Genomic DNA, 11,989 nt, shown 5'->3' on the forward strand with positions numbered 1-11,989 from the left:
ACTGCCACAAACTAGTAGTACCCTTCTACAATAATATAAGCAACATCCAAAAATGACGATCAATAATCATGGAATAAACATCGCAAGAATCAAAATATACTCTGGCGGGTCTGTTTAAGACCCCTGTGAGAATGAAGATATAATGTCTATTTTAAGAGGTTTGGTTTTTTCATTCATTGCCCAAATTCTCCTAGAGATTGACAACAAAACTAGAATGAAAACAACTTAATATATTGCATATTTCTAATATTGATTTTCATTTAATCTGTAGAATATTTGTTACAAATTCTACTCTAGGCCTGGGCTTGTGTTAAGTGAGGAAACCTGATTGTGACCCGAGTAAGGCTAGACCCACAATATCTAGGCTTAGGCCGAGAAACCTTGAACACTAGACCACCACACAATGAAGTAATACAAAGAAGCAATGATGACAAAATTATTGGGAAAAGCTCAAAAGGTATAACATTTTATTAAACAAAACATAAACAAACATAAAAACAATGAGTCTCAGCTGATAATATTTCATTTTATCACATGACCTGGTGTGTAACTTTTCCATGTAATGCAACATTAACAACTATGCTCCATGTATATATGACATTATGATCATTTTTCACTGTCAAGTTCAGAGCTGACCACTGTTTTAAAAGGTCGACTAGTATAATGGTGACTGACCAATAATTGAGAATGTTGAATGTTGTTGTTGGATAAAAAAAAATCTGCCTAAAATGAAAAGCAGACTATGTACCCCACTCTTTGTATCAAATGAACATTACGTGACATTTCAATGGGTATTTTAAAAATACTTCTAGGTTATTGATTATTCATGAGTAGAAATTAAAAACAATTACGGCAAAATGTTAAGTCATTTTGACTTTTACCTCTATATTCACCATCGGCACAAGTCGTGGTAAAATATCACATTGTGTGTTTTTATACGCCCGTTTCAAAAACGGGACGTATTATGGGAACGCCCCTGGCGGGCGGGCGGGCGGCGTCCAATTTTGTCCGGAGCATATCTCCTACATGTATGGAGGGATTTTAATGAAACTTCATAGAAATGTTCACCACTATGAGGAGCAGTGTCGCGCACATGAACCAGGTCTCTAGGTCAAAGGTCAAGGTCACACTTAGAGGTCATTGAAAAATGCTTGTCCGGAGCAAAACTTCCACATGTATAGAGGGATTTCAATATTACTTGGCACAAATGTTCACCATTGTGAGGCGGAGTGTCTTATGCAAGATTCAGGTCCTTGCTGCCAAGGTCAAGGTCACACATAGAGGTCAAAGTTCAGATACAAATATGAAGATGTGTATATGGACCATTTAGTCATGATTTATTGAGGGATTGTAACACAAATTGTCATTACCAAGACTATGGCTGTGATACATATAATTTAGGTCAATATATACAAGGTCAAGGTCACTAAAGATGATGAAATATCCAGATTTTGTAAATAGAATTTAATCAAAGGGCGACAACAAAGTTATTACTTTGTTCATAAATGACTTACACAATTACTCCCCTTGATCTACTTTCACTTTCAATTCTAAAAATAGAATTTAATCAAAGGGCATAAAATAATCCTCTTTCTTGGACTTGAGTATGTTCTAAAGAATGTAACATTTATTTACACATGTTTCATTCATTGGTCAAGATTCTTAACTGTGATAACTATGGTGTTCTGTAGGCTTGGTATTTGTTCATAAAGATCATACAGTAATTACCTTATCAAATGTAAATACTTTCCCATAGAAATTTAATTATATTTTAATTTTCAAGTAAATATCAGTTCAGCTCTTTCAAAAATTAAGAATTGTAATGAAATGTATTTCCCTAGAATAAAATCTTTAATCAGAATTTTTTAGTTATTTAATTACAATTACATGTACTTTTTATCTTCCCTACTGATTTGTTTTAAGGTTCATTTAACAACACAGTGCCAAGGATAAAAACTTGCTTGCTAGATAACACTTATCCATAATGCCCCCATCTCCATCTAAAGCTTTCGTAAACGGGCGTATTTTGTGACTATGGCACCCTTGTTTAATTTAATACACATGACTGAGCAGCCTACTGTTGAGTGACAACAGAAGGAATTCTTCTCTAGGTTAGATTTCACACAAACATAACCTCTCTGGACTAACAAATATATGTCTCCCAAAGGGTGTTGCTCAGTAGAGGTTGTAATGTAGAGAAACTGTTATTTTTTTTGTAATTTCACAGTGATTTCCATTAACCCATTGCCTGCCGGCAACAACAGATTCTACCCTTGTGACCAGTGCAGAACAAAGATCACCCAGCAACTTGATGCCGTCTCGTCAAGGTCTGAAGTGGTTGCTTTCCAGTCTGTATATATTTGAAATTTACCCACTACAAGAACACTAAATAACATTTTTTTCATAGACTAATTAAATAAGTCAAGCCATGAATTAAAATATTTATGTAAGATCCTATATATAATTATCTAAGATAACCTACAAATTTTGCTAATTGCTTAAAGAAATTCAATATGGGACAATATTTAGCAATCTATCATTATCGATGAACAATAAACAATGATTAATACATAATGTTATCATGGCAAACCTTTTTTGTCCATGTAATATCAACAATATTTCTCCTAACGAGGCATAATGTCGTAAAATAGAAGGTTGTAGCAGACCCATCAATGCAAAATCACTGTAATTACACATTTCCCTTAAATAAAAAAACACCTTAAATAAGAAACAAGAGGGCAATGATGGCCCTGAGGTCGCTCACCTGTATATAGGCCCCACAATGTTAAGTTTTTACTACACACATGTAATGAAAAACAATGATCTACTCTTCCCCCCCCCCCCCCCCCCCCCCCCCCCCCGCAGTGCCAATTTTCACCAAGGGCTTTTATTTGAACAAACTTGGTAGACATCCATAAGAAGATATTTCATGCTAAATTATGATTACAATTTGATTGATGTTGATTACTTTCAGATTTTACATGAAACTATTGAAATTCAAATGATTTATTTCATATGTTACAGTTCAACTAAGGAAGTTAAATATCAAGTGAGACATTTTAAGACATCACTCACAATGAATAAGTTTTAATCCATACAGTTAACCAAATTCTAACTGAAAGATAGACATCATTGTGTGGCTGGTATTCTAATCAGAATGTCAAATCATTGGATTTATGATGTCTTTGAATTTCCTAAAGAAACATCTGGAAATGTGACAGCACAGTGCAAATTGTGCCATAAGAAGATAAATGGAAACACTAAGTCACATTCAAATTTCATTACCCACTTAAAGGTATGTTAAATTTTGTTTCACATATTTTGGTTAAACCATGTTTTAAAAAGTTTCAAACACTGTAGATAACTTCTTTACTTTGTATATTCTAGAGTTTATGTCAGATGCATATTACCATATTTTAATTATATGCAACAGTTTTGTATGGTGATAGACAATGTGTCTATATTATAATTGATACTGTTGTACCATTGAAGTGTTTGTAAAAAATTGATAATTTCTTTGTAAAGCCTATTGTCTCTTTGAATTCCCATACAAAAATTTATTGTTTTCACACCTGTTTTAACACCTGTATACAGCATACTGTACAATTGACACTTTTCAAAATTTCTGTTGCAGAGAGTTCATTATGAAACCTACACCAAGAAGACTGAGGACCATTCCTGCATCATCGGCCCCTGTAGAGCATTTGTTTAATGTTGCGGGTAAAATTTTCCGTCCTGATAGATGCAGTCTGACTGATAGAACATGAACTTATGATGCTAAAGTGCATTGCTAAAATATGATAAAGTGATGTGACAGTAACTAAAAGTGTGTTCAAATGATGACTATTGATGAGCTGGAAATCCTTTGTGTATATAATGTATACTTAAGTATATTAAATAGCATTAAGAAACTTTTGTTTATAGTTATACATGGAATGTAATCAATTATCAATCAATTACTTTCTTAAAGTAATTGTAATTTAATTGATAACAGAGGCAAGTCTGAGTAATCAATTGTAATCAATTACAATAAAATCTGAAAGTAATTGTAATTAAATCAATTACTGATCAATGTAATCATCCCCAGGTCTGAACCAGAGTTCTGCATGGAATTAAATTCTTTGAACAATTTTTAAAGGTGACCACCAAAGGAACATTCCTGTGAAGTTTGGATGAAATTGGCTCAGAGGTTTATGAGGAGATGTCATTTAAAGTAAAAGTTTACGGACGGACGGACGACGGACAGTTGGACGCTGGAAGAAAAGCGATCACAAAAGCTCACCCTGTCACTTTGTGACAGGTGAGCTAAAAAAAACACACCATGTTCCTATTTTACATAGCACCCTTAGAAATATACATGCAGTAATCTGTGAGTATTGTAATATCAACCAAGAAAATACAACTGGAATAATAAATATTTACTGTATTGCTGACTAAAAACAACAACAACAAATAAAGTTTTCATTTTAATTGAAGAAAGATAAGAAATAATCATTATCTTAATTTATAGCCTGCTGGTGGCATTAGAACCAGTGCAGTCCTAGATAATGGTCTGCACTGTTAGTGATTCAGTCAGCAAAATTTTTGAAGTTTTCCCTAACAAAATGATTAATGTTTTTGTCCAGACTGAAAGATGGAAAGTCCATTTAAGATATTTAGCAGGTTAAACGTTCAGGAGTTTCACTACATTGTAAGAGATGACAGTATAGAGTCTGGTGATTATCACCACTCAAATTTTCAGGAGTCATTCATCAGAAGCTAGTAACATAAAATAAACCTTAAACTGCTGAATTTTGAATATGGGACCGTCCATCTAAAGTTGGAGGGATTTCCATATGACAACACAAAATTGTGCAATCAGCAGTACCAAGCCTGTTCAGGCGTCAGGGATGTGCAGGCTGGCCTGGCTCTTTACTAGTGGCAAAGGCAACTGGTAATCACTTTCAGTTCTAGCATGTTTACAGATGATATTGATAGATCAAAATGATGTGTAAGAAACTAAACAGCTGTCATCTAAGGTTATAAAATAGTTAACACAAAATTTGTACAAATTCTGAAGAGCAATACACTGGGAGACAAAGATTTTGGCTGTTAAAAAGATGTTAAATTATCTGTGAATTCATACTCAAGTATGGTCGCTCCAGGACTGTACTAAAATTTTCGTTGAAAACTGTAATGTTCTATCTCCAAATTTTCCAAAAACAAGTTAAATACACAATTTTGTCCGTAATGGACTGTTCTATCTCCTTGGCATGTTATATTAGTGCTTCAGAGCTTCATAAATAAAGTACAACGAAACCATCCTGTTCTATCTCCACAAATTTAGTATGTCTTGATAAATAGACTGCTCTAACTTACTGGACCAATCATATCATCGATAAATGTCACGTGACCTGTGGGATATATGCAACATACTGTTCTAAATCCAAAATTATCGTATCAAAACATAGCATCAAATCACGTGATAGCAGGAAACCCGCCATGTTGTACGAAACATTTTGAGTTAGATGGTTTGTTGTTTATATTAATAAAAATATAAGTATTGAATGATATTATGTATTCGTTTATTCCCTCCAATCATTGACATTTTAGTATTAAGTCCTGTAAATTTACTGCATGTGATGAAACAACAAGCAAAACTGATCATGATTTAAAAGTAATTTCGGATGAGTATTTCCGGATAGAAACAACTGTGATCATACAATTTCATCAAACAAATTCGTAAAAAAAGAAAATTTGTTAAATAATCTAAAGTTTCTTTAACGTAAGATACATTCTGTCTCAGAAACCAATTATTTATCTTTCAGGGCTTTTTTTCACAGTTTGGGGAAGCAGCCCAGCCCTTAATTTTGGGGAAAAATTACATGGTATATTTGCAAAAGGGGAAGAAAAAACTTAATGTAAATTCAATTTTTGGGGAAAACTGCATGATTTTAAAGAAATTTTCTTTGGGGAAGCAGCCCTATACCGGCCCCTGTTATAGAAGGTAAAAAGGCCCTGTCTTTATAACAGACACATATGAGTTTAAAAAATTGACTGTACTCATTGCCAATATAAAACAAAAGCATAATATGGTTAAGGTTACTGACAAATGTGGAATATTTTGGAAACTATAACAGAACTCCAAATATCAGGCTTTTGAGATTAAGATAAAAGCATTTCTTGGGCAAAAAAGGCCTTTAAGAAAATTTATAGATATTAAACGTTTACATATAATATATGTTTTCGATTGCGTTAATGTTATATAACTAATAGATTGCTTTAAAGTAAACACATTTTATACCAAAGACAGAAGAATGAAAAATATTCTTATACGTATATTTTGTTTGTCTTGTAATTTGACTTTGAATTTCTAAATGAATATTTATATAGCATTATGTTTGTAATGTTTTTGTACACGAACAATCTTTAAATATGACATTTTTCAAATATACGTCATGCCTGCTCCACCTTTAAGGTCTTTTCTAACAGATATGTTTTCATTGCCTATTTAAGTTATAGAAACATTTTTTACATACCTTCAATTATAAAAACTTCTTACCAACACAAACAGAACGTGTAAAGCGCATAACAAAATAATTACTACTATTTCATACTTTTGGAAGGAATTTGAATTTGACCATCTTTTGAATTTTCATTAAAAAAATCTTGAAAGGTTTTTCCAGCATTCTAGAAAATTTGAAAGTTTTCTTTCCCCGTTTGCGGCTATAACTTTCTTTTTCCAGACATTGAATCACTTTGAACGTGGCCAAAGTTATAAAAATAGATAAAATGTCTACAGAATTTATGTGGGTATTTTATCTTTATTTATTTAAATTATTTGTTTAAATGTCATTTAATTATGTAATGGATTTAAAGATTTTAATAATATTTCGAATGTCATAGTTCTTGTAGTTAGATACATATGGTCTAAGAAATAGTGTAGTGTCAAAGTCAACTAATCAAAGGATATTTAGCCGAGAGCATTTTTGGCAGCCTTTTAAAGATAAAACATACTGTTTTATATGATATAAATCAATTCACCTTAAAAGACATAATGTTCTAAGTCACATTGAACACTCTGATTTTAACAATTTTTGAAAAAAAGTTACAAGGACTGTTCTATCTCCAAATGTTTTTTAGGTTTTTAAGCAAGGAAATATTAATATCCATATAACAGACAGACAGACAGACAGACGGACAGACAGACGACGGAGAAGTGATCCCTATATGTCGCCACTACTCCGTAGAGGCGACACAAAAAGTTATGCAATACTAAATCTTTACATGCTTTTTTCTCAAAAACAACAAATTGGCACTTAGAACAAAACGTTTTTCAAGCGACGATTAATACACATATTTAATAGTACTGCATGGCAGTTTCTTTTTAAACAAATAAATGCTTATAAAAAGATTCAAAACTATATATTATGCAATGTCTAAATATTTTTTCATTAGGTACATAAGAGAGAATTCCAACAATAATATTTAATAAATTTTCTAATCACAGATATTGACTATAACTCATCCTGCAAGAAATTTGGGACTGATAGTATGGTGGTGTGGCTTCATAAAAATATTTTATTGTAAAAGTTTGAGTAAAATTAATAAATGATTTGCAATTGACTATACATGTATTACAATATAAAATCATCACAGACTGTGGATCGACTTTATTTCCATAAAAACATTACTCTAATAACTAAAATACTATATGTTAAAATCAATAATTTCTCTCAAGGTAATAGTGCATATTATCAACCCTTGAACTGAAGTAACACCCTCGGCTCAGCTCAATTCTCGGCCTTCGTGTTATTTCAGTTCTCAGGTTGCTAATAAGCACTATTACCCTGAGAGACATCTTGTTTATTATAACACAGAACCAACATTTTAATGTAATTTTTCACCACTATGCATTAATTACTACTCCGCGAGCCATTCATCAATTTTTATCAGGGGAGAGAACTTAAGTCTATATAAATTATTCTCCCTGGGGAATATTGTGCAAAAAAATTGCTTACCGCGTAAATTCATTTCCAGGATGATAGATCAAAATAACACAACATGACTTCACATTAGACTATATATAGTAAAAGTTTAAACGAGGTATGATAATATTCATTGCTTTACTGAGCATGACAATGCTGAAAGTTTAAACTTAACCCTGAATTATGAATAAAAATATTTATTAAAATCTCATAAAAAACTAAAATACAAATAATTATGCATTGCGTAATGATTAATGGTATGTTAAAATTGATGATATACACATATCCTGTAAGGCCATAGACTCTTTTTCTACTTATAACATGAAATATAATTTACACAGCAGAAAAAGAAAAGCAAAATTTAAAGACAGTGGTAATCTACTGATCTACGGAAAAAAATTTAAAAAAAAGAAAAGAGAACAACACTAAATAGCATATAAAATTTCATTAAAATGGCTGATAAAAGTCCAATTAATGTTTTATGCATTAGGCCCATGCACATGAATATAAAATTTACTGTAATTATTTAAAACAAGAACACACAATTGTGATATAATATCTTTTTAATCAATAATTTAAGTTTTCAACCTGGACGAGTAAAATAGCTCTCCCTGTTCTTCGAATAGTTGAGGTAAAAATCATATGCAATGCATTTACATTAAAATCTAATTACAGTTTATCACATACATGTATTTAACATGGAAAACATTCTCTTTTGGCTTTTCTATTCACACACCTAAGTTGAATAGTAAGAGCATAATTATAAAATTCTGTTAAAATGACCTAATGTCATGAAATCTAAGGAAGGTTTGCGTCTTGAGAAACTTGTACCAGTGTTAGTTTGGTCAAACTCGTTGCAAGACAAGATGGTTTACACAAAAATGTTAACAAATACATGGCGGACATCCATCCAAACAAAATATACAAAGAGATATTCAAACTGAAAACTATTTACATCAAAATTACAGAACAATAAAATATAACTAGAAATGAAGAAAGGAAAAAGTTACCGGTACTCAATATGACATTTCATGCATGTCTACATATATGTATATACATATGATTATTTGATTGATATAACATGTATAACATGTCCAATTATCTTAATTATCAACATGGCACTGACAATTGTCCCCTAGATATTCTACACTTGAAAATGTTAATGCGTCCATCTCTAATGTTTTAGCCATAAACTGCTGTTATAAAGTTACAAAGATGTAAGCCAGTCTATCCCCTTGCATCTCATTGGTTAATTATAAATTCAAAATTTCAAACAGTCTCTCTCCTTGAAATTCATTGATAAATTCAAATGAATATTCTTAAATCAGCCAAAACGATACTTGGTATTAAGACTGGTTTACAAACTAGCTTTATTAAACTTTAAAACTTTATGTGTTTCATCCTGTTCTGTTGGTTAATTAGGTTATCCCAATACTTCTGGAATAGTGAATGCACCAAAACTGATCTTTCCTGAAATTAACAAAAGGTTTAACTAAGTTTAAAATGTACTTAAAAATATGTACAAATTTTCTATTTTGTTTTCAAATCATCTAAACATAACACTTATTCTTCACTATTAAATGAAGGCTTTATTTAACTGTAAATTGTTTCCAGCATTGTCTGGCATCACAGTAGAAGTTCAAACCTTGGTGACTGCTATCAGTCCTTTAGCAAAAACCAAAACACTATTGAATACCTCAATAAAACTCAAACCAAACCAAATATAAGGCATCCCAGTAAAAACTTAAACCTAAGCACTGATAGACAGATAAGGCATATTAGTGGAACCAAGCATCCATGTTCTATTGCAGTGTTCAGTAGAACCACTAATCTTCCAAGAGCAAACTGGATAAATTCTTAACATTTTAAAAGAACAGTAAATTCTTACCTCATTTTTGTTTAGTCTTTTATGGAAACTGATGTACTTTGATTGTCATTTAAATGCGTATTTTTTAAAAACAATATCCCAACAGCCAGAAAATTTACAGCCCGACATTCGTTTTAAACGGGTGAGAAAATACAAGTTTTTCAAATTTTTCAGGTTAAAAAATAAAACCCGAATCAAAAGTTTTAAACCCTACTTAGAAAATTTTTTATTTAAAAACTTTATTGGGCCCAAAAATAAAAAGGCTGCTGAAATCCTGTCCCAAAAGGGATAAAAAAATATGAAAAACAAAAAATTACTTTTCTCTTTTAAATCCTTTTCCAAAATTTTTAAAAAAAACGAACAAGGGTTCCCCATAGTAAACCCAACAATACGCCACGCCCTTGGGAATTAAAAAACAAAAGAAAATGATTTCAGTAGATTGTAAAAAAAGTGCAAAACACCCAAATTTTTTTTATTTTAGTTTACAAGATGTGACCCTAAGGGGGCCGAAAATAATTCCCAAATTAAATAAGGGCTCTACATTTTTCCCCATAAAACCCTTACCAAGTTTTTAGTAAATATCTCATTCCTTTAAACCCAAATTTAAAGTACTCTGTAAAACCCTTAACCTGAGCAACTGACTGCAAAATTTTTTCTTTATACCCCCCTGCCCAAAAATTTTTGAGGGTTTTAAATATTACAATGCCAACCAAAATTTTTTTAAACCCCGTAATGAAAATTGTACCCCCCAAATATAATCAAAATTTAAAAAAAGTTTTTCCAAAACCCGTTTTTGGGTTTGAAAATTTCTTACCCCAAAAGATGACAAAGGGAAATCAGTGTTTTTTCTGAGGTATCTTTTTGGGATTTTTAAAAACCTTTTAAAAACTGAAAAAAAGGAAAAATTAAAAAAAATTTAAGCTTTTTGTAACTAAAAAGGTGACTGGTAAAAAAGATTTTAATAGGGGGGATTAAGGGTTTTAGTAAAAGGTTTTGAATGTAACACAAAAAATTAACATTTTATTCACCTGTATTAAAAATATTAAATATAACTTAATAATAAGACCTACAAAACAACCTACAAAACATATGTAAATCATACCAACCTCAACAAATTTAAAAATATAATATGCTGGTTTTTCCCTGGGAAAAGCTGGGAAAAACAAATGCTCCAAAACTTAACTCTATCGAAATGAATAATAATATATTTTTTTTAAAATCATGTTAGTTTTTAAAACTTTATAAGCTTTTTTCCTTAACATCAAATTTTAAATATTTCCCACCCCAGTGGGTTCCCCCCTATTTAAAAAGAGATTTTGCCCCCAAACATATTTTTAAAAATATTTTGTAAAAAAAAATTGTTTTTAGCTTTTGAATTTATTTTCATTATTTTGTATACTTTTGATATTTTTTTTTTGATAAACTAGAACAACTGTAGGTACGAAATTTTAAAATAAGTAGAAAGTGAACAAAAGCTGTTGGTAGGACAGCACACTCGCTTGATAGTAAAAGAGCCTTGATAATGTAAAATTTTCTAAGTTAACAAAAAGGCAAATTTTTTCTTTAAATCCATGTTACAGTTATAGGCCTTGAAAAGAGTCCTATTATGCTCTCAAAGAAAAGTATAAAATTTCACTTGTTTCAAAGCCAGAATGATGTCAATGGAATATGAAAATATCTGATGTGGTATGCAAACTTTAATGTAAAATCTAAGTAAAAAAAGGGGCATTATTCTGTCAAAATGCTTGATAGAGTTACCTCCTCTAGTGTACACCTTGGGGGCATGATGGTGAACAAGTGTGCAAAGTTTCTGAGCCACATGTCAATGGACTTTGAAAATATTTGAGGTGGTATGCAAATTTTCACATAAATTCCACGTCGAAAAAGTGGCATGATTTTGTCAAAATGCTTGATAGAGTTACCTCCTCCTGTCTACAGGTTGGGGGCATGATGGTGAACAAGTGTGCAAAGTTTCAAAGCCACATGTCAATGTACTTTGAAAATATTTGAGGTGTTACAAAAACTTTAACGTAAATTCTAAGTCGAAAAAAGGGCATTATTCTGTCAAAATGCTTGATAGAGTTACCTCCTCCTATTTACAGGTTGGGGTCATGATGGTGAACAAGTGTGAATGTTTCAAAGCCATATGTCAATG

Source organism: Ruditapes philippinarum, unplaced genomic scaffold (genome assembly GCF_026571515.1).
Source record: "Ruditapes philippinarum isolate M1 unplaced genomic scaffold, ASM2657151v2 ctg704_1_1_1_1, whole genome shotgun sequence".
NCBI lineage: Eukaryota > Metazoa > Mollusca > Bivalvia > Venerida > Veneridae > Ruditapes > Ruditapes philippinarum.